Source organism: Sus scrofa, chromosome 10, assembly GCF_000003025.6.
Source record: "Sus scrofa isolate TJ Tabasco breed Duroc chromosome 10, Sscrofa11.1, whole genome shotgun sequence".
Classification (NCBI taxonomy): domain Eukaryota; kingdom Metazoa; phylum Chordata; class Mammalia; order Artiodactyla; family Suidae; genus Sus; species Sus scrofa.
This window is the reverse complement of record NC_010452.4, coordinates 59,164,005-59,188,396: the sequence shown is the minus strand read 5'-3', so window position 1 is coordinate 59,188,396 and position 24,392 is coordinate 59,164,005. Positions and strand designations below refer to the sequence as shown.

The 24,392-nt window shown below is 44.8% G+C and overlaps 1 long non-coding RNA gene across 1 annotated transcript in view; it reads left to right on the top strand.

Moving 5' to 3' along the window:
- Positions 315 to 24,392, top strand: part of LOC106505194 — a 44,254-nt gene continuing 20,176 nt past the window's right edge. The window contains exon 1 of the long non-coding RNA XR_001299360.2: positions 315 to 539. This is a non-coding gene — a long non-coding RNA (uncharacterized LOC106505194). The remainder of the gene's footprint in view (positions 540 to 24,392) is intronic.

Below are 24,392 nucleotides of genomic sequence, written 5' to 3'. Positions count from 1 at the left end.
GCCTCCCTTGGGGCCTGCCCTGGTGAGCTACACATAAAGCACAGAAGCTACAGGTAGTAACTAAAGAAAGTAGTAGAAGGTAGTCACTAGTTATCAAGAGGTTAACTGCCCAACCAACTAACCACTGCTCCGTATTGCTTCCAGCCAAGTCAGATGACACCTTTGGGTGAAACTTCTAATTCTCAACCCCTCCAAGGAGCCGATGTAGCCGAGGAGCCAAGGAAGGGCCCTGCGGGTGGGCTCCACAGCGCCCCTGCTGGCAGGAGGGGAGTCCAGCAGGAGGCGAGGCGCTCTTTTAAAGGAGAAGAGGCAGCCGAGGTGAAGGGGCTGAAGATGGCGGGGCGGGAAGGTGAAGTGGGGCCGCATCTCTGCTCCGGCTGCATCTCTGCTCGGGCTCTTAACACAAAACGCTTCCTTTCCAGGGTAGTTCTTCCTAGAAAGTCCCCCTGTGACCTGAGCCACTGGTGTCACAGCTCCAGCAGGAACAAGCCAGCTCTGGAGGGCTGGGCAGGACTGGTTCCATCACCCACACGTGGAAGGTAAGACCAGGAGTCCGGGGCGGTGGGGGGGGGGCAGCCGTCTCTTTCTGTGGGGACCCCTGTGGCGCTTCCCCGTCCTCTGCTTTTCTAAAGGAAGCCACCCTCTGTGATTCCAAGGGGGTGTGCTGGCCCCCACGCTGCTATGAAGGGTAGAAACTGCTGTAATTTTTACAAAGAGAGGAGATAGAAGATTCTTCTACTCCCTGGGGGTCTCCCCCCCCTCAGCGGCCAGAAAAGCTGTTGGACTTGGTGGAAGCAAAACAACTGCCCCAACCCTCCAGGTAAACTCGGGCAACCTCTTTTTTCCGGAGGAAATGAGATGGTTTTTCGAACGTTTCTAAGGTAACTGCGAATTAGCTTGTGATGCTCTTAAAGGCATCTGCCCAGATTCCCACTTTGTGCAGACCTGCCAGCCAATTGTTCTAGGCAGCTGCCAGGTGAATCCCCCCATTTAGGATGAGCTGCAGGAGCCTGGGGCTCCCCTTCACCTACCCCTGGCTATTTCGTTACAAATGGCGGTGGTGGAGGTGGCTCTGAGTCAGGGCAATGGCCAGGTTTCTGGCTCACCCTCTGCTTCCCCAGGACGCTGGTCTGCACTAAATAACCATGTGCTGAACGACTTTGTGAATCGCCAAATCACTGGGTTAGTACATGTGGGACTAGCAGGTCAGTCTCTCTGCCAGTTGCACATCCTGGATGAGAACGCGTGGGTCTGTCATGCAGCTGGCCTTGGGTTCTTGCACCTGGAGCCCATGTGTGAGGCACTGGTGCCTCAGTTGTGCGGGTTCATTTTCCCTTTGTCCTCGCTCTGCTCTGCCTCCAGCCATCTGTTAGCCTGGTGGATTCAGGGTCTTCTTAGGAACTGCCCAGACACTGGCTCTGCTTCCCTGCTTAACCAGGACAGGCAGGAGGAGCCTTATAGAGCTTCTCCAGGCATACTGTCACCAGCACCCTGTCTGCCTTGCTCGTGGGGGCCATCAGGGTGGGGTTCCCAGAAGGTACGGCTTCGACACACTGCCTTCAAGCCCAACTGGAATAGAGTTCAAAACACTCCCCTACTGCCCTATCCCCTTTGTCTTCCCTCTGTGTCCAGGCAGAGGGACTTTTAAACTTGAAAATGTATTGATTCACAATGGAGCAGCCCAGCGTAGCATGCCAGGGCAGCCAATGGCTTCTGGGAAATGGCCAGAACCTACCAGGACCCACTAGGGACGGGAGGCACCAGCCTGCCCCGAACCTCGTCTGTTTGTCATCTCCATGGCATCTTAGGGTCATCCTACCACCAGGACGGTTATGCACCCAGGCTTCAGTATGAACCATGCCTGGCCCTCTAGTGTAGTCATAACAGCTGGAAGGAGCAGGGTTCCCAATTTCATCAAACAATTCCAGATGTTTCCTTTCCATTGGCTGATTGTATCCGATGCATTCGGGATCCCTAGAGGAAGGCCAGGAGCTTTGAGAACCTAATCAAGGGTGGTCATGGTTAGGCAGTGGTTGCCAGGGTTAGCTGGGAGTGACGGAGGAACAGGTGGAGCACAGAGGATTTTGAAGGCAGTGAGAATACTCTGTATGATGCTGTAATGGTGGATACACATTGTCATGTTAGTGCAAGTTTGTGTGCCTGCCGCACAGTGAGGCCAAACTAACCGAAATAATTGGAGTTTGCAGCAGAGAAAGGTTTATTGCGGCCACGCAAGGAGACAGGTAGTTCATGCTCCCATCCCCCCCAAAACCCTGAACCCCCCATACGGTGTTTGTAAAGCATTTTTAAAAGCCAGCTGAGGGAGGGGATGCGTTCATTTCTTCCTCCCTGCAGCTACTCACAGGTGAGCTGGGTCGAAGGCTCCCTGTGAGCTGAAGAAAGGTATTTTAGTTTAACAGTCAAGCCTGGGGGCAGGGTTCCCTGAATGGGCCATTATGTAGTCTACAAGCTATAGGAGGGTTCAAGTCAAAGAAACAGATCACATATGGAGTCAGATTTGTTCTTCCCTGTTCCAATTATATATGTGTCCAAAACCACTGTGAACTAAAAATATATATATATATATATATATATATATATATATATATATATATATACAACCTGAAAGTTGAGAGTTGAAAGTTTTATTTGGGGTAAAATCAGGGCTTAAGCCTGGGAGACAGTATCTCCGGTAGCCCTGAAAAACCACTCGGGCAAGGGGGGAAGCTAGGATATGTGGGGTTTTGCAACGATGGGGAGGTGGTAGGAACAAAAGATTTCCAGAGAAGCGGATTTGCAGAAAACCTTTTCTACGGGAAGACTCAAGGTCTGGGCTTCCTGGAATCACTCCTTTGATATGCTTCCCCGAGTGCCCTCGGGGCTCATTGCTCCACCTTTGGGGGCGGCTGTTTTCCCAGGGGACCGAGACATCTTTTGTTGTGCCCACTTCCTACAGCCCAGAACTATCTGAAATACGCCCCAAAGAGGAAAGGGGGGCTTATCACCATCTAAGTCTCGAGCATGCAGGGGGAGGTGCCTGCTGCCAGGCTCACCTTTTACAGATGTTTGCTGCTGGTCTCCTGAAGGTGACTCCTAGTCACGGACCTCGGTCACCACCGATGGATTTTAGTTTTTTTCTAGATATGAGGAGAAGCAAGAATTGGGCTCATAAAATCTCCTGAAAATACCTGATTCCCAGAGCGCAGAGCGCCTCCCTCTGGGTCTGCACTCTGTGCTCCACGCAGCGGGGGCTGTGGGTGGGCAGCTGCAGTGGCTCATGTTTTACCCCATGTAGAGGCGGGTGGCAAGTGCCAGACTTCAGGTCACACCATAGACCATACAGCACCAAGCGCGCACCCTAAAGTAAACCGCGACCCTTGGGTGATGATGGTGTCCACGTAGGTCCGTGGGTTGTGACCCACACTCCGCCCTGGTGGGCACGTGGGTGTTGGTGGCGGGGAGGCTCCTGGTGTCTGGACCAGGGAGTATATGGGAAATCTCTGTACAAGCCCCTCCATTTTGCTGTAAACCTAAAACTGCTCTTAAGAAATAGTCTTAAAAAAGGAAAGACATGGTTTCTGCCCTCAAGGGTTGGCAGGTGGCAGGGGATGAGGGGCAGACGTGGTTTGGCAGCTGAAGAACGGCTGAGGCAGGTTTGGGGGTGGGTGAGGAGCCCCCACCCAGGCACCTTGTCGGTGATTTTGAGGCTCTCAGGTGGGTCTGCTCCTCTGAGAAAGAGGTACAGGAATAGAAAGCCATGGATTAGGACCCGGAGACGGCAGGGATTCACTCTGGCTGATCTGGACCCGAAGGCTGGGTTGTCTCCACACCCTGAGAGCTGGAAAGGAAGGCTTTGTTATCATAGAAACCCCTCTAGGGCACCTCCCCCACCTGCCTCGCCTGGCCCCTCCCTCCCCCTGGGGGAATAGGCACCGAGCTGGGTGCGGGCTGGAAACTGAGATGCTTTGTTTATTCTGGAGCCCATCGCAGGTGAGGCTGGGCCTCCCTGTCTGCTTCCCTGTGGCCCTGACATCTGCCAGCCACATGGCCAGGTGTGGGCAAGCCTGGAATGGAGGCCCTGTGACAGCCACCCACCCCACGCTGCCCAAGCCTTGGGCTGCCCTGGGTGACTAATTCCCACCTGAGGTGACTTGGTTCCTGGGGGCTGGGGAGGGAGACACTTCAGAATGACTTCTCTCATTTGTTTGAACTCGTACAGTTTGCCTGAATTTCTCAAGGACCTGGCTCAGTGGTTCTGTATGGGGCTGCATGTTGAAATCACCCTCATGAGTCTTGCTGGTTCTGGTGTAATTGGTCTGGGGTGTGACCTCTGCAGTGGGAAGGTTTAAAACTCCCTCAGGTGATTCGAGTATGGGGAAGGGGGCCTCACGGGCCCAGCTGAAGCGTTTCCAGATCTGGTGAGGATTGAGTCACCTGACGCTGGGACTCCTTACTGCCCTCATCTGGTTTGTGCAAAGAAGGGGTGCCTTGGAGAAGAACGATTGGGTTAAGATGCTTCTGTGGAATCTTCCTCATCTGCTCCCTGTGTTCTTTAAGCATTAATTCATCAAGGGACCTGTCACCTCCCTTTTGAGTAAAGGGTTTAAGACACACAGTATGTATCAGAGAAGATATGGAATGCCCAGTGAAATTTGAATTTCAGAAAACAGGGTTTTCTAGCATAAGTATATCCTATACAATCCTTGGGATATACCTATATTAAAAAATTCTTCAGGAGTTCCCGTCATGGCGCAGTGGTTAACGAATCCGACTAGGAACCATGAGGTTGCGGGTTCGGTTACTGCCCTTGCTCAGTGGGTTAAGGATCCGGCGTTGCCGTGAGCTGTGGTGTAGGTTGCAGACGCGGCTCGGATCCCGCGTTGCTGTGGCTCTGGCGTAGGCCGGTGGCTACAGCTCCGATTCGACCCCTAGCCTGGGAACCTCCATATGCCGCGGGAGCGGCCCAAGAAATAGCAACAACAACAACAACAACAAAAAAAAATTCTTCAAATGTAACCGAGCATCCTGTATTTGTATTTGATAATTTGGGAGACTGTAATAGATAAATTAATCAGAATTCTTTTTGTTAACAGGTGACAAAAACCCAACTCAAATAATTTTAAAAAGGAGATTAATGGGTTTGTGTAAATGGGTCTGTGTTTAGATGTATCCAGGGAGGTCTCCCCATATTTCTCAGCTCTTCTTTTCTCCACCCAGGTCTTTTGAAATAAAGGGAGAGAAGGCCCTTGGAGGCAGTGCCCCCCACCCCCCCGTCCTAACAGTTTATCATCCCTGTGGAAGAGATGGTGTCTCCTGAGCGTTTTAGAAACAGGCAAGGCCGATTCTTCTGGCTTGAGCTACCATCTACCCCAACCCCCCTACTGTGGCCGAGGAAGTTGAGTAGTAGGTTTGCTCTGTGTTTCTCCTGTGCCCACCCCTGGGGCCAGAGGGGTGGTCCCTCCCTCCCAAGATCACGGAGACCCATCAGTATTACAGTGACCAGGGCGTGGGTGGTTTGCCAGGGGACAGGATTTTGAGCAAGTGTCCAACTGCTCCATGCAAAGAAGAAATGCACTTCTTCCTCATCCCGGCCATGCACAGACGCTGCCTGAGGGCGGGAGGATCTGAATTAGTTAGCATGGTGGTGGGGTCAGAAATTGGGTGACTCCCCGGGGGTCTCTAAAGGAACTTCATAGTTGCTCAGTTTTTCTAGCAGGACAGCACACACACCTTGCCAGCTCTCTGCCGTCCAGCAGGGGCATCTGCGTGCAGAAGAGACCAAGGTCTTGCGCGTGTCAGCGGGGGTGGGGGCTGGAGGGCCAGGGCTGCCCTGGCTGGGGGCATCTCTCCAGCTCTGCGTGCCCCTCTGGCTGTGAATGTGGGAAACCTCTGCATCTGCTGTGGCTGAAGACACCCACTTCGGATGCCTGAGTGGCTCATTCACAGCACTCCTGCTGCATGGTGCCCTGGCAGCCCTACCAGACTGAAAATTCTCTGGCCCTGTGGGTGCTGGTCAGTTACGGCCCAGGGGGTACAGGAGTTGCCCCCATTCCGCTTTGTCTTGTGACCTCTTTGTTCGTGGGCTTCGTACTTGAGTTCTCATCTGTCCTGCTAGAGCATAAGCTTCTTGAGGGCAGGGACTCTTTCTTCGTTTGTTTCCTTGGGTCCAGCATGGGGCTTTGTTGGATGTATTAACTTACTAGAAAGATGGGGAAGAAGAAGGCTCTGTTATCCTCTTGTCCTCAGTTGTTGTAAACCCACATACCTCTCCATCAGGGACTGCATGTGAGAATCAACATTTTAAAACAAACTTGCCCATGTCATGTTTCAAGAAATTCTGATTGAGAAGCTAGGGATGTTGGGTTGGATTGGAATATACGTTTTGGTTTTCGAAGCGCTCCACCAATAACTCTGATAGACGGCTCTCTCCTGACAAACCACCTTCGACTGAAAATAGTTCTAAAATAATTCTCTTCTATGGCTTAGAATATCAAAACTAAGTCTGGAGCAGCAATGCTTGTGGTGTGATTTCAACACATCTTCACACTATGTTATGGCACGATCGTGTCGGAAATTATTTAGCAGAGACGTCAGCCGTGTAAAGTTGCCTGCTGCTAACCAATTCTAGCCTTATATTTAGAAGTACTTTCATGCAAGCACAAAAACATTTTTGAGGAAAGAAGTGCCTTAATTGGGGAGGTGGTTCCCCTTCTTATGATGACTTGGTTCAGTTCTGACAGAGCTTGAGGGTAGAATGCAAAGTTCTTTTTCCTCTGGCTCCTCCTGAAACACATGTTATGACAGTAATCCGCGTGGTGTCTTGGGATGGAACTGTCACGGGCAGCATGGATGTTAATATGGTGATGAATGAATGCTCTGCTTGTTTTACTTCATGTTGCCATGAATAAGAATCAAACCCTGCCCAATAGTGTCAAAAGAATGGGGAGCTGGGAAGCCAAAAGTTGGAGAATAGCAGCGCGATGGCTCAGTGTGGGATTGCCAGGCTGGCAGAATGGGAAAGAAAGGTGGTGAGAAGGAGCTTGTAGCAGAGAGGTAGCTACAACCCAAGACTCTGCCTTCCCTGTGATGTAGGTTTCACTGGCCAGCTGTGAACTGTTCCAGTGGCCCCAGCAGCAGCAGCCTTAGGGGAGCTTTCCCACCCCCAGGTCTCCTCCATCCCTGTCCCACTCAACTCAAGATAAACCACCCCTCTCTAGAACCAGTGGGATGGTTATCTTGTCCCAATACCTGGGGTCTTCAATGAAAACAGATGGACTCATTCAAGAAGTAAAGGACCCTCCCACTCCTGCTCCTCACACCTTCTCCTCCCAAAAAACCCAGTATTTTCCAGTCAAGCTAAGTTTCCACATTGCAGGTTTAAACATGAGAATGGTAACATCGAACCAAATCCATTGTTTTCAGATTCATCTTTTAACTGAAATGATAATAAATGCCTTATAATTAAAACTTTTTTTTCCCAATGGGTTCCTTCCCTAATAGTGGAAACCCTTCCATCAACATACAGCTCTAGGGCTTCTGTGCCCTGCCGTCCCAAGGAATTTGAAGTCATTGTCTATAGAAGCCATTCACAGGCCCCAAATTTCTCTGCAGACCTATAATGTACCTTGAAAATCACTGAAATTTTTCTTTTTGCTTTTTAGGGCCACACCTGCGGCATAAGGAAGTTCCCAGGCTAGGGGTTGAACCTCCACCACAGCCACAGCAACATGGGATCTGAGCCACATCTGCGACCTACACCACAACTCAGGGCAAAGCCAGATCTCCCACCCACTGAGCGGGGCCGGAGATCGTACATGCATCTTCATGGATACTAGTCAGGTTCATTACTGCTGAGCCACAACAGGAACTCCTGAAGTTTTTCTTATTCTACATCATAATAGATTTGTAGTTATTGTAATGGGAAATAAGAGTTTAAATCATTAACTATCAGAAAAGCTGGAATAAACAGAAGTGATATCATATAACCCTCTATTAGGGTTATAGAATTTTAAAAACAGATTTATATAAATATGTAGAAAAGAACAAGTGTTTTCTCACTTCTATATAAATGATGACTGGTAATTACTACGAACAGATGCCCAGAATAATGTCAAGAACTGGTTTAGTATAACATTTGAGGCTACTTTTGGCCTAAATTTACTGAGACAGTGATGTTGAATGGTAGACTGAGAAAGTTACTGATCCACTCTGCCTTTCACCATTTTGCAAAGTAGTCATCAAGAACATTTTCTGTGGAGTTCCCGTCGTGGCACAGTGGTTAACGAATCCGACTAGGAACCATGAGGTTGCTGGTTCGATCCCTGCCCTTGCTCAGTGGGTTAATGATCTGGTGTTGCCGTGAGCTGTGGTGTAGGTTGCTGACGTGGTTCGAATCCTGCATTGCTGTGGCTCCGGTGTAGGCTGGCAGCTACAGCTCCAATTAGACCCCTAGCCTGGGAACCTCCATATGCCGCGGGAGTGGCCCAAGAAATGGCAAAAAGACCAAAAAAAAAAAAAAATTTCTCTAAGGAGAGATGGCGGGTCCTTAGATAGGATCCTTAATTTTCCTATCAGTGTGATGGTTTTTATTACACATCAAATAACAAGGGGTCCCAAATACTTTATAGTTTCTTCATTTCATTCTCTTTAACCCTCAAGCCTTTTTCATTGCAAGGATCTTGTCATATTTAGTTTTTTTTTTTAATGCAGTTTTGCCTTGAGATTGTTGAGGGTATTAAGTCTTGAAAAATATCTGCCTAAAGAAACCAATTTTGACATACTATTTTAAACATTTTATTATTATATTGAACCAGTGGTGCACTGTTAAATCAGTTTAAACAAAGCCCTGACTTGCTATTTGCCAATTACAGTGGTGTAAATAGTTCCACCATGGCTGACTTGTAGCTACAACATGTGTCACTTCATGTGACGTTGGGAAGAAACAGACAAGTTGGTATGAGGAGCCAGGATCAGCAGGCTCTCTAACACAACAAGTGATGAAGATGCAGCCAACCTGTACATATAATTGAACAAAAACTTTTCAAGAGAATATCCATGTTACTCTGCCATGGTCAGGAAACAGAACCCCGCCAGCACCCCAGAAGTCCACCCCATGCCCTTTCCCATGTATAATCTCCTCTTCCCTGTGAGAGTTAATGATATCCTCGCTTTTATGGTGAACGCTCCCATTCTCCTCTTTATACTTTTACCACCTAAATATATACCCCTACAAATTCTGATTTAATTTGGCCTATTTTGAACTTTATGCAAATGGAATCAGACTCTATGTATTCCTTTGGTTACTTGTTTATTTTGCTCAATGTTATATTTATGAGATTATCCACATTGGCGCATGGAACTAGAATTCATTCATTTTTACCACCGTCTAGTGTTCCAAAGTATGCACCTACTCAGTGATGTGCTAGAACCAGCTTGTTCAGCCTCACAAGAGCTGCCTGTTGAATGTTCAGGAATTTTGCAAGCTGGTTGATAACATGTTGGGAGCCTGAAATTGGCCATGGTGAAAGTATTTATATCACAGAGACTGACAGATGCTACAAACCAGGGCTTTCCCCTACAGCTGTTAAACATCTTCCAGCATACTGCTGAATATACCATAATGCATTTATCCATTCTGCAGTAAATGGGCGTTTGGTCTGTTTACAGCCGACGAATATTCTGTCACATGTGTACTGGTACATACATACTCGCATTTCTGATAGATTATCCCTCAGGAGCAAATTTTTTAGACCGTAGGATACGTGCATGTTCAATTATAGTTAATAATGTCAAATAGTTTCTTAAAATGTTTATAACAATTTACATAAAACCCTAGCATCTTTGAGAATTCTTGTTACTCAGTATCAATGACATCCCTTGGAATTGCCAGATTTTAAAACTTTTGGCAAAATAATGATTGTATACTTATATGTTATTATGGCTTTTTTTTAGTTTATTTTTTAATTTTTTAATAGTTTATTTTTTTTCTCACTGTACAGCAAGGGGATCAAGTTATCCTTACATGTATACATTTCCCCCCCACCCTTTGTTCTGTTGCAATATGAGTATCTAGACATAGTTCTCAATGCTATTCAGCAGGATCTCCTTGTAAATCTGTTCTAAGTTGTGTCTGATAAGCCCAAGCTCCCGATCCCTCCCACTCCCTCCCCCCTCCCATCAGGCAGCCACAAGTCTCTTCTCCAAGTCCATGATTTTCTTTTCTGTGGAGATGTTCATTTGTGCTGGATATTAGATTCCAGTTATAAGTGATATAATATGGTGTTTTGTCTTTCTGACTCATTTCACTCAGTATAAGATTCTCTAGTTCCATCCATGTTGCTGCAAATGGCATTATGTCATTCGTTTTTATGGCTGAGTAGTATTCCATTGTGTATATATTACCACCTCTTCCGAATCCAATCATCTGTTGATGGACATTTGGGTTGTTTCCATGTCCTGGCTATTGTGAATAGTGCTGCAATGAACATGCGGGTGCATGTATCTCTTTTAAGTAGAGCTTGTCTGGATAGATGCCCAAGAGTGGGATTGCGGGGTCATATGGAAGTTCTATGTATAGGTTTCTAAGGTATCTCTAAACTGTTCTCCACAGTGGCTGTACCAGTTTATATTCCCACCAACAGTGCAGGAGGGTTCCCTTTTCTCCACAGCCCCTCCAGCACTTGTTATTTGTGGACTTATTAATGAGGGCCATTCTGACTGATATGAGGTGGTATCTCATGGTTGTTTTGATTTGCATTTCTGTTATAATCAGCGATGTTGAGCATTTTTTCATGTGTTTGCTGGCCATCTGTATATCTTCCTTGGAGAACAGTCTATTCAGGTCTTTTGCCCATTTTTCCATTGGTTGATTGGCTTTTTTGCTCTTGAGTTGTATAAGTTGCTTATATATTCTAGAGATTAAGCCCTTCTCCGTTGCATCATTTGAAACTATTTCCTCCCATTCTGTAAGTTGTCTTATTGTTTTCTTTTGGGTTTCCTTTGCTGTGCAAAAGCTTTTCAGTTTGATGAGGTCCCAAGGGTTTATTTTTGCTCTAATTTCTATTTCTTTGGGAGACCTGAGAAAATATTCATGATGTTGATGTCAGAGAGTGTTTTGCCTATGTTTTCTTCTAGGAGTTTGATGGTGTCCTGTCTTATATTTAAGTCTTTCAGCCATTTGGAGTTTACTTTTGTGCATGGTGTGAGGGTGTGTTCTAATTTTATTGCTTTGCATGCAGCTGTCCAGGTTTCCCAGCAATGCATGTGGAATAGACTTTCTTTTTCCCATTTTATGTTCTTGCCTCCCTTGTCAAAGATTAATTGATCATAGGTGTCAGGGTTTATTTCCGGGTTCTCTATTCTGTTCCATTGGTCTGTCTGTCTGTTTTGATACCAGTACCAACTTAACCCTCCACCTAAACAAATTAGAAAAAGAACAAAAAAGACCTAAAGTCAGCAGAAGGAAGGAAATTGTAAAGATCAAAGAAGAAATCAATAAAATAGAGATTCAAAAAAATAGAGAAAATTAATAAAACTAAGAGCTGGTTCTTTGAAAAGGTAAACAAAATTGACAGACCCCTGGCCAGACTCACTAAAAAGAGGAGAGAAAGAACTCAAATACCAAAATTATAAATGAAAAAGGAGAAATCACAACAGATACTGCAGAAATACAAAAAACCATAAGAGGATACTATGAACAACTATATGCCAACAAATTTGACAATCTGGAAGAAATGGACAATTTTCTAGAATCTTACAGCCTGCCAAACTGAATCAAGAAGAAACAGACCAACTGAACAGACCGATCACTAGAAATGAAATTGAAGAGGTCATAAAAACACTCCCTACAAATAAAAGTCCAGAACCAGATGGCTTCACAGGCGAATTCTACCAAACATATAAAGAGGAACTGGTGCCCATCCTCCTTAAACTCTTTCAAAAGGTTGAAGAAGAAGGAATACTCCCAAAGACATTCTATTATGGCTTTAAGTTGAATTTTTATGGTTACTAGTGAGATTGAGTATGTTTCCCTGAGTTACTTGGCCCATTTGAATTTTTCTTTACAGAGTGCTTATTTAAATCCTTTGCCATTTTTAAACTGGTTTTTTTTTGCTGTTGTTGTTGAATTTCAGATTTCTTTATGTATTCTGAATATGCTAATATAAGCACCTGTAACTTCCTTCTATTTCTCATCTCTTCCTTGAAGTTTATTAGCATAGCTGCTCTGCCATGAACAAAAAATCTTGTTTATGGTTAATATGGGCACCTTAGTACAGACGTACTGTTTTCCTGTGATCTGTACATGAATTTTCCTTGACATCCTTCAGCCCTCTCTGGAATCACTTTCTCTTCATCCTGAGCTATAATTAATTGAAGGGTGGAGTGTAGAGTTTCTTTCCATTTTTCTGAGGCTCGAAGAAGCAAGAAAGAGAGGAGAGATTCTGCATGGGTTGTGTATGGGGGTCTCCTCTCCAACCTCGAATACTCAAAAATGTCCTGGACCTACTCTTTCTAGCCAGTGTATTTCCTTCTCTGGGATGCTGGAGATGGAGCACAGTGCCCTGGAAGATGGCAAGTCCTGAATGTTCTTTCTACATCTGCTAGGTTCCATTGAAAGCTAATGGGAAGTAAAGAGAAAAGGAAGCAAAATATTATCATATAATTTAAAAAAAAACAGATGTCTTAGTCCCCTTGAGCTGCCATAACAAACTATTGTAGACTGGAGGGATTAAATAACAGGCGTTGATTTCTCACAGTTCTGGAGGCTGGGAAGTTCAAGATCAAGGTGCTGGCAGATTCAGTGTCTGGTGAGGGCTCACTTCATAGACAGCTGTCTTTTGACTTCATCTTCACATGGTAGAAGAGATAAAAGATCTCTCTGGGTCTCTTTTATTAGAGCACTAAGTGTATTCTGTTGCTTCACCATCTCACTAATGCTCTGTCTACCTGCATGGCCAGGAAGAGCTCCACACTACCACCCTCAGCCAGTGAGAAGGGGAAAAGGACTGATGGGCATACATCTCCCACGTTAAGTGCCAGGCCAGAATTGCATGCATCACTCGCACATATCCCGTGAAGCAGGACTTAGACATAATGTGTGTCTCATTGCAAAGAAGACTGGGAACTGTAGTAAGTTGGGGAGCAAAAACTTGAAAGGTTCTAGTAATGAAGGGAATAAGGGGGGTAGGTCTTTTGGGGGTTACTAGATGCAAACTGTTTCATTTCGAATGGATGGTTGACGGGCTCCTACGGTACAGCACAGGGAAGAACATGATGGGGATGATAGGAGAAAAAGAATGTATGTAGGACTGGATCATTTGCTGTAGAGCAGAAACCGGCACAACATTGTAAATGAACTATACTTTAAATAAAAAAATAATAACCTCAAGAAAATTTTTAACATCATGTCAGCCTGTCCCTTTTCACTCTGAGAAGTATCCCAATTAGGGGAATAAATAAATGGATAAATGGTCACTCTGCTTGATCCCAATCCTCGGGCATGGCCTCCACATTCACTTTCTTCTCATCACCCCAAATCTCATAATAAACAGCTACAGTGATTTCAGAGGATGCCAGAGCAACTTTCCGTCCAATGCAAATATGTCTCTACTTCAGAGATCTAATCCTGGGGTTTTATTTTCTCTTGTAAGTTCTTGGTACCTCATGAGTTCTGTACCAGTCATCACTGGGAAAGTCCCCCAGTGGGAAGGGACAGAGAACCTTGCTCAATAAGCAGTTTTCTGCAGTGAGATCTCGCAAGAGTCAGGACCCTACAGGATGGGAGGAGATAGAAAAGGAGAATGCTTTCTTCTCACAGTGAATTGACTGACGATCTCTGTAAATGATGAATGGGGTTTGTTCCAACCTGTAGTTACTGCCTATGTGATCCCATTGGGAAGACGCTGATAGTCCATCTTGTCTATAAATACGTGACCTTAACCTGTTACTTCGTCTAAAATTATTACCTTCAGAGCTACTCTTTCTGTTAAACTTAGGAGCATATCTCTGTTAGAGTGCAACTACTTGATGGAGTTCCTGTCGTGGCTCAATGGTTAACGAATCTGACTAGGAACCATGAGATTGTGGGTTCGATCCCTGGCCTTGCTCAGTGGGTTTAGGATCCAGCGTTGCTGTGAGCAGACACGGCTCGGATCCTGTGTTGCTGTGGCTCTAACGTAGGCTGGTGGCTACAGCTCCGATTCGACCCCTAGCCTGGGAACCTCCATATGCCGCGGGAACAGCCCAAGAAATGGCAAAAAGACAAAATAAATAAATAAATAAATAAAGTGCAACTACTTGGGACATAGGATATTTTAAGAGGGAGGTGAGTCAAAGAATGGGGCCCTAGAACACTTGTTGAGGCAGGCAGGACCTGGGTGTCTAGACACGGTGATGGCGTAGTGGGAGACCATTGGTTACAGAGAGAGGAGGTGAGGAGGCATCCTCTCTCCTCCATAATTTAGTGCATCAGTGAGCTGAGGTCTCATGTATAACAGGATGCAGAGTGGGACTTTTCTGATCTCTCAGAAGTTCAGCTGAGGTCCAGAGTTAAAACAAAGAAGGCCTCCAGTGCTTCAGGCTTTGATACAAAATACCCCTCCATCCCCTTCACCTCTATCTCATCACCATCAAAAGGGAAAGGAAGAGGGAAGAAATGGAATTTGTGGTTAAGTTGATGGGAAACGGCATACTCAAGGGGTATGTGGGGGTGAGGAGGGGTGACCTCCCTTCACAGAGGGGACGTAGCAAAGACTGAGGTGCCAGCAAAAAAGGAAGACAAGAGTTTCTGTTTTCCAGTTGGCCTCATCTTCCGGGAAAGGACCTGTCCTAGTCAACTGAGCAGGAGACTGGTGGTCCTAGTTCATGTTTCCTAACTATGGATGGCTTTCCTTCGTATGACAGGGACCTAGAATGGCTTTTTGTTTTTTCTCCCGTATTTGGCCTTTAACTGAAATTCCGGGACAAAAGACGTCTCCATCAGCCTTTCTTGACCCTGGTCTTTTCCTCCCACATTGTCCTGGTCCCAACACTGACCTGGGGAATCTAGTCTTTACCCATTTGAGCAAGATGAGGGAAGCAGGGCTGCAGGAAGTCGTGAGGCCATTCAGAGGGCTGTGGTCCCACACAGGGAAGCCAGGTGGACGCAGGGCTTGCCACTGGGAAGAGAACTGGGTCAGCAAGCTAGGTACATGGCAGGAGTGGCTGGTGGGCCTTGGGGAGCAGAGAGATTTCATGACCCCGTTGGATCTGAGAACATGGAAAAGAACCTGAGGCCCTCAATGTCTGCCCAACTGGGCCAGTGCTCCGTGCTGCTGGCAGGCCCAGCGGGGAATCTGTTTACCCAGGGGAACAAAGCATCATGGAAGCTTTGTGGGGGAAGACAGCCATGATGTTCAGTCTGAATTTTGCCATTGGAGGGAGACACAGAGATGATCCCGTGGAACTTGAGGCTGGTGAAGCCCTGGTAAATCTGAGGTGGAAATTTTCATCCGAGGTGAAACTTTGTTTCACTTATAGTGAGGGGATCCCAGGAGAGAGCAGTCTGTGGCCAGAGTTTCAGAGAAATTAGGGTTGACTCCGAATTGAGCCACAGACCTAGGACTTTGGGATTCTTGGCTATTTTTTCCCCAATTTTTTTTTTTTCTTTTGGAGTTTATTTAAATAAACTATATTTGGTAGAAGAAGACTCACAAATAAGCAAGTCTCTCTTTTTCTTAACTTAGCAATATAGGTTCCATGAGGGGATGAGAATGACTAAAAAGTGGGCCTTGTGAATTTTGTAAATATATTTCTCAGGGGTCCTTGGAGAAACAGAACCAGTAGGATGGATTGGGGGGGGGGAGGGAAAGGGAGGGAAAAACTATATAGATCAATATCCTTATCATTTCTCTATGAGCTTGAGATGAATATATTTAGAAAGGGGTTTATTATAAGGCATTGGCTCAGGTGATTATGGAGTCAGAAAATTCCCATGATGTGCCATCTGCACGCTGGGGACCCAGAAAAGCCAGTGGTGTAGTCAGTCCAGTGGCAAGAGAGCAATAGTGTAGATTTCAGTTCGAGTCTGGAGGTCTGAGTACCAGGAATGTTGAGGGCAAAAGATCAAAACGTGTCAGGCAGAGAGAGAATTCAACCTTCTTCTGCCCTTTCGTTTCATTCAGGCCCTCAATGGATTAGGTGATGCTCGCCCACACTGGAAAAGGCCATCTGCTTCCCTCAGTCCACCAATTCAGATGCTTTTCTTTTCCAGAAACACCTTTCCAGACACACCTAGGTGTAATATTTAACCAACTATCTGGTCATCCATGTCCTTTTGAATTTGGGATCATGTGACTATATTATTAATTCAAAAACTAAGACTAAATTTCTCAGTTTCTGTTTAACATTACTTGAGTTGGATTTTTTTATCATTTGCAACCAAAGAAACTTGGCTGAGCTGTCCTTACTGATGAGCTGTCTTTCCTGTTATATATATTTAGTTTGTTTCTATCCACAAGGCAAGTATCTGTTACTCACATATGAAATACTAGTATTATTAATTTTTTTTCAATTCCTTTGTGAATTCTGTATGGATTTCTCCATGTTTCCACCTACTCCCTGGTACCTTTTACTAAAAGGTTTGGGTAGTTGAATGGAGTTTCATCCTGGGGGGAGAGGACACCTTAAAATTTAGGTGTTAAATATGACTTTGTTTTGTGTCCAAGAGAAAAATAGTTAAGAAGTGGGACTTGCCGTGGGGCTCACAACATAACTACTCGGTGTTGCTTCTGCAGTGGCTGTGGCTCGACCCCTGGCCTGGGAACTTCCATGTGCCGCAGGTGCGGCCACTTGCTTAAAAAAAAAAAAAAAAGAAGTGAAGCCTTCTCAGGGGATCCTCTCAAGGGCATGTTCCTGCCCAATTCCCAAGGGCAGTTCTCTATAATCTTCCAACACGTGGGAATTTCCACCTGCCTAGAGTGTACATTACAATGCCTTAGCATGTGTGAGGGCTCCTGAACTAGAAGCTCTTATTAGTATTCCTACGCTGAAATTCACTTTGCTAGGAGAATCCCTGGGAGTCCAGTATCTTAAAGTTCCCAAGTCTAGCTCCAGTCACTTACTAACTATGTGAGTGGAATAAAGTTAGCCTTTTCTCATCATAAAATAAAGTTCCATTTTGTATTTGGAAAATACTTGCTCCAGGATGGTTGTATGGATTCGATGAGGCAACACAGAAATAACACACTACCCAGAGTGGTGCTGAATAGGCAGTAGCCCAAGACCTCACATTAGTGAGGCATCGCCACGTGAGTCCCAGGCCACTAGGGATATCTCTATACTCATAGGACAGGGGCCTGCCCCTCAGAGTGCAGCTCTTCAACGCTGCTGAACGTTTTTTTAATGACGTGGGATTTATAACCATGAGCCACTTAGTCTAGCCTTCATTTTCTTTATCTCACAATAACCTTTTAAAGGAACGAATTACTTGGCAGTATCAAACGAGGCCAGCTGCCCTATGTTAAAATTTTAAACATTTAATTTGGTTCTGTACCAAAAAGGACAAAATGCCTCCCAAGTCCTCTCTGATATCTGGAGAAGGTTTTGTTATTTTTTGGTTTTTTTAAGTGCACCATTTTGTTCTCTGAATGCCCTGAGGTTGGTTGTTCATGAGACCTTGCATTTTTCAGGTTCAATAATTGAACCTAATAGGGTGAAAAATGCTTCCTTATGCAGTCTCTCTTTTCTATTGAGATAAAATTGATGTAAAACATTGCACAGTTGACCCTTGAACAATGTAAGAATTAGGGACACCAACCTCCCCACGGTCGAAAATCCACATATAACTTCACAGTCAGACCTTCCTACTTGTGGGTTCAGCTCTGCATCCATGGGCTCTCCATCCAAAGACTGTGTGGTATGTATTGCTGGGGAAAACAAATCTTCTTATAAATAGATCTGCATGGTTCAAATCTGTACTGTTCAAAGGTCGACTGTATTAGTTTTGGGTATATAACAGTGATTTAATATGGGTATAGATTGTTAAATGATTACTGCAGTAAATTAGTTAAAATGTATCACCACATATAGCTATAATCTTTCTATTGTGATAAGAACTTTTAAGATGTACTGTCAACAATTTTCAAACATATAATACTGCATTGTTCACTATTGTCCCCAGGACTTACTTATCTCAGAATTTAAAATTTTGTACTTTTTGACCATCCTCACTCATTTTTCCTCCTCCCCACTCTGCCCTGTCTCTAGCAACCACCAATCTGTTCTCCGTATCTCTAAGTTCGTTTTCTTTTTAGCTCCTACCTGTAAGTGAGATGATAGAGTATTTGTCTGTCTCTGACTTAGTTCTCTTAGCATAAAGCCCTCAAGGTCATCCATGTTGTCCCAAATGTCAGGGTTTCCTTCATTTTTATGGCTGGATTATACACACAGACACCCCGTACCTACTTTATTCATTCATCTGTTGATAGACACTTAGGTGTTTCCATGTCTTGGCTGTTGTACATGATGTTGCAGTGAACATGGAGAGGGGGTCAGATAGCTTTTCTAAATAGTGATTTTGTGTCCTTTGGATAAATAGCTGTAAGTGGGACTGCTACATTGTATGGTAATTCTCTTTATAACTTTTGGAAGAAATTCCATAGCGGCTATACCAGTTTACATTCCTACCAGCCTGCTCAAGGGTTCCCTTTTCTCCACAGCCTCTCCAGTATTTATATCTTATCTTGTTGGTAATAGCTATTCTAATGGATATGAGATAATATCTCACTGTGGTTCTGGTTTTAGTCCCCTGAGTTTTAGTGACACTGAACACTTTTTCATGTACCTGTTGTCCATTTGCATGTCTTCTTTGGAAGAATATCTATGTAGCTCCTATGCCCTTTTTTTTTTTTTTTTTTTTTTGGCTGCGCCACAGCATATGGGGTTCCTGGGCTAGGGATCAGATCCAAGCCACAGCTGCCACTTAAATTGCAGCTGTGGCAACACTGGATCCTTAACCCACTGTGCCAGGCTGGGGATTGAGCCACCATCCAGCACTCCCAAGATACTGCTGATCCCATTGCACTACAGCGGGAACTCCCCTCTGCCCATTTTTAATTGGATCGTTTTCAGAGTTCTTTTCCTATTGTGTTCTTTATATTTTTTGGATATTAACCCTTTTATCAGATATATGACTTGCAAATATTTTCTCCCATCCAGTAGGTTGACGTTCATTTTGTCAATAGTTTTCTTTGCTACGAAGAAGTTTTTATTATTTATTTATTTAGTCTTTTTTTTTTTTTTTTTTTTTTTTGTCTTTTTGCCATTTTTAGGGACACTCCCATGGCATGTGGAGGTTCCTAGGCTAGGGGTCAAATCGGAGCCATAGCCACCAGCCTATGCCAGAGCCACAGCAACGTGGGATCCGAGCCGCATCTGCAGCCTACACCACAGCTCATGGCAATACTGGGTCCTTAACCCACTGAGCAAGGGCAGGGACCAAAACCGCAACCTCATGGTTCCTAGTCGGATTCGTTAACCACTGCACCACAACAGGAACTCCTATTTTGTCTTTTTAGGGCTGCACACCTGAGGCATATGGAGGTTCCTAGGCTAGGGGTCAAATCAGAGCTGTAGTTGCCAGCCTATGTCACAGCCACAGCAACGTCAGGTCTGAGCCGCATCTGTGACCTACACCACAGCCACAGCAATGCCAGATCCTTAACCCACTGAGTGGAGCCAGGGATCAAAACTGCATCCTCAGGAATACTAGTCGTGTTTGTTGTCACTGAGCCACAGAGGGGAAGCCAGATGATTGAGAAATTTTTTAAAAAAATAAGAATTTTGATGTTAAAAAGAAAATAAAAATGATAATTAGAGCCAGACCAATTGGGTCTGAATCCCAGCTTCATGGCCAAGTCATTGGGTGATTTAGATCAAGTTATTGAGTCTCTCTTGGTCTCTCAGCCTCCAGTTCCTCATCTGAGGATAAGACTGTTTTCTTAATACATATTTTAAGACTGTCATCAAAGTATTTTACACTGTATTTAATTCACTGTGTGTCAGGCACTGTTCTAGGTACTGTTTTAGGAGGGAAGGATGGTGGTGTAGCAGTGTACAGAATAGATAGGGCTCCTGGGCTCTCGGAACTTATTCTCTTTTTTTTGTCTTTTTTTTTTTGTTGTTGTTGTTGTTGTTGTTGCTATTTCTTGGGCCGCTCCCGCGGCATATGGAGGTTCCTAGGCTAGGGGTCTAATTGGAGCTGTAGCCACCAGCCTACGCCAGAGCCACAGCAACGCGGGATCCGAGCCGTGTCTGCAACCTATACCACAGCTCATGGCAACGCCGGACCGTTAACCCACTGAGCAAGGCCAGGGATCGAACCCGCAACCTCATGGTTCCTAGTCGGATTCGTTAACCACTGCGCCACGACGGGAACTCCCGGAACTTATTCTCTAATGGAGGATGGGGGAGCCCACTGACAAGTGAAAAGGTACGATAACTGCAGATGGAAATATACAGTATGAATTAGATTAAATAAAGTAATGAAGTTAGCTAGGGAATATTTTGTAGCGTGTACCTCCTGAGGGGATGCCTGCCCCAAGTTTTAAAGGAAGTGGGGGGGACGAGGAGAAAGACTTGGGGGGGGGGAAGAGGAGGAGAGGACCATGCAAAGATCGGAAGGATGCGGGCTCCAGGCAGAAGCAATAATATATGCTAAAGAGAGTAGTACAGAATAAAAGGCTTAGTATGGCTGGAGGGTAGTGAGCAAAGCTGAGTCAGGCGCAAGGCCAATGGTCTGAGATAGGTCTGAGATAGGTCTGAGGGGGGCATGGACCAATGGCTTTCAGAAGACTCTATTTAACATTGTATTAGTCGGGAGTTCCCATCATGGCTCAGTGGTAACCAACCCCACCAGTATCCACCAATCTCTGGCCTTGCTCAGTGGGTTAAGGATCCAGTGTTGCCATGAGCTATGGTGTAGGTTGCAGACGAGGCTCTAATCCTGCGTTGCTGTGGTTGTGGTGGAGGCCTGCAGCTACAGCTCTGATTTGACCCCTCACCTGGGAACCTCCATATGTTAAAAAGACCAAAAATAAAATAAAATAAGATTACAACAGTCACTCTATCTCTGGAAACTTAGTTGTAGAGGAAACAATTACAGAAGCATAGGAAGGCTGCGAGAGCAGTACAGGCACTGGGGACTTGGACTAAGGTGGCGGCCTTGGACCATGATGGTGGCCTTGGAGAAGGAGAGAAGTGGGGGTTTCTGGTCGTACACTGGAGATAGGATCTTGCTAATGTATTGTGTAAAGGGGATGAGAGAAAGAAAAAAATCCAGAATGATGTGTTTTTGACTTGTGCTACTGGGTAGACAAATGTGGGTGTCATTTGCAGAGTAAGGGAATCTCGGGCAGAAAAGTACGAGTTCTGTTTTAGACGTGCTCCTTTGGAGATGCGCATTAGACAGCTGTAGGGAGATGGGATGCCTGCAACCGGATCTGAGCGTCCGGAGTCAGAGGCAGGTTGTAAGGAAATCTCCATAGCATTGTGAAGTGTATTGCTATTATGACGTCTTCTTTTTTTTTTTTGGTGTTGTTTGTTTATTTATTTTATGATAGTGTTTTTATGAATTATCCAATTTTAATTTCCAAAACATTGACTCTTGCGTTTAAGCAGCCATGTATTGAGCATCTTCCACATTCCAAGCTTTGTGCTGGTTATTTAAAGATTACTTAGTCCCCGCCCTTTAAATGTAGTCAGTGTTTTATATATAACATTATATGTGTTATGTATGAAATATTATATATATATATATATCAACTATAATTTAAAAATCCTCTAAATAACAGCACTGTGTGTATTATGTCTCCTTGAAATCATAGTGGCCACCATTTTCCTGTCTCTTTGTAAGTTCTGTCTCATTCTCTCTAAATGCCTATAAGCGATTCCCCATCATGGCTCAGGAAGTTAAGAACCCATTGTTGTGGTGTGAGGATGCGGGTTCCATCTCTGGCCAAACTCAGTGGGTTAAGGATCCAGCGTTGCTGCAAGCTGTGGTGTGGGTCCCAGATGCAGCCCGGATTCTGCCTTGCTGTGGCTGTGGTGTAGGCAGGCAGCTGCAGCTCCGATTCGACCCTAAACTGGGAACTTCCATACCCTGCATGTGTGGCCATAAAAAGAAAAAAAAAAAAGCCTATAGGAAGCAAAGCGTAGGGGCCAGGAAGGAAGGGCAAACATAGAGAAGATGGGTCTCAGTGACACTGATGGTCAGTCACCACATTCCAATGATTAATTCCCTTTCCTCTGGGAGTCTGTGTATTTTCAGACTCCTTCTAACTCTGCTTTAGGTCTCATATTAAAGGTCACCTTCTCAGAAAGACCTTCTCTAGCTTCCCTGTCTAAAATAGATCTGCTCTCTTGGTTTCTAACCCTATTGTAGCATTTTCTCATCCAGCACACTGTTGATTTCACTCATACCATTCACTTATAGTTATTAGTTTATGGTTTTATTTCTCCCCTCTATCTGAGAGAGGCTTAGACTCTAAGACAGAAGGAAGCTTGTCTGCATGGTCATCATTGTCAGCTAGAACTGGCACTGTGCCTGGCACATAGTAGGTGCTCAATAAATAATTGCTGAAGAAGTGAACAAGGTGCCCCTGCCTGACATATCGATGCTTTAAGCATGGGCTGGAGTCGCTGTACTCCAGACCAGCAGGCCCTCTGCCCAGGACAAGGAATACGTTTATTTTATTATGATAAGAACATTTAATGTGAGATCTACCCTCTTAACAAAATAGTTAAACTTATATAGAAACAGAGAGTAGAACAGTAGTTGCCAGGGGCGGGGTGAAGGGGAAACTGGAAGTTGCTGTTCAATGTGTAAAGACTTCCAGTTATGCAAGATGAATCAGGTCTAAGGGAGCTGGATTTTAAAGTCTGGCCAGGGAATAATTATCAGAGAATATAGAGGCAGATCTTGCAGAATTCCAAGACCCAGGGGCCCTGGGCATCATCTGCAATTATCTTGGAGCACGATGGCGTGTGTGTCCTTCTTAGCAAGATCATGGCCCAGAAATGAATGGATCCATCCAAACCCCTGCTAAGGTCCTAAAAGATTTTTTGTAAATACTTTCAGTTGTTCTCGTGAGATGTCAGGGCCAGCAAGCTGAAAAATGGTGTGGCTGTTTGCTAGCTGCCTGGTTTAAAATCTGGTCCCTTCCATGGAAAATGAAATTGAGAAATATTTCAAGATTTCTAATGAAGATCTGTCCCTGCAGAGGAGAAGGCTATTTTTATGTTCTGTCTCAGCACACTGGAGATTTCTGGGAAATCAGCATGAATCCAGCTTCTCGGAGAGGGACTCGAATGAGAAGCTAAGTACTAGCTCGCTTCCTGAGGAGGGGGCTGAACATACCACAGAGCTGTTTCCCAGCAACGTCTTTGCTCCACATCTATTGAACGATGGAAAGAAGGATACTAGGTCGAGTTAACATACACAGTGAAGTGGCAGAAAAATTATAAAGGGAAGTTGAAATGGTGAAGATTTTTGGTAATCTGAACTAAAGGGTATTCTTTTTTAAAAACTGAAATGTAGTTGATTGACAGTGTTGTGTTTCTGGTGTGCAGCAAACTGATTCAGATATGTAATGCATATATATATGAATATATATGTGAATATATATATGAATATATATGTGAATATACGTGTGAATATATATATGAATATATATGTGAATATATATATGAATATATATATATATGTTCTTTTCCTTTATGGTTTATTACAAGATATTGAATGTAGTTCTCCGTGCTGTACCCCTTCTTGTTTATCTCTTTGATATACAGTGATGTCTATTTGCTAATCTCAAACCTCTAACTAATCCCTCTACCCCCTTTCCCCTTTGGTAACCACAAGTTTGTTTTCCATGTCTGTGAGTATATTTCTGCTTTGTAAATAAGTTCGTTTGTATCATTTTAAAAAATAGTCCACAGAGAAGGGATATCATATGATATTCATCTTTCTCTGTATGGCTTGCTTCACTTAGTGTGATAACTTCTGGGTCCGTCCACATTGCTGCAAATCACATTAGTTAATTCTTTTTCCTGGCCGAGTGGTATTCCATTGTGTGTGGGTGCGCAGGCACACGTGTGCACATACCACATCTTCTTTATCCACTCATCTGCCGATGGACCCTTAGGTTGCTTCCATGTCTTGGTTATTGTAAATAGTGCTGCTATGGACATTGAGGTGCGTGTCTCTTTTCAAATTAAAAGAGTCTTCAGATACATACCCAGAAGTGGCATATCATACTGGGTCATGTGATAGTTCTGTTTTTAGTTTTTTGGGGAAACCGCCATACTGTTCTCCATAGTGGCTGCAACAATTTGCATTCAGCCAACAGCGTAGAAGAGTT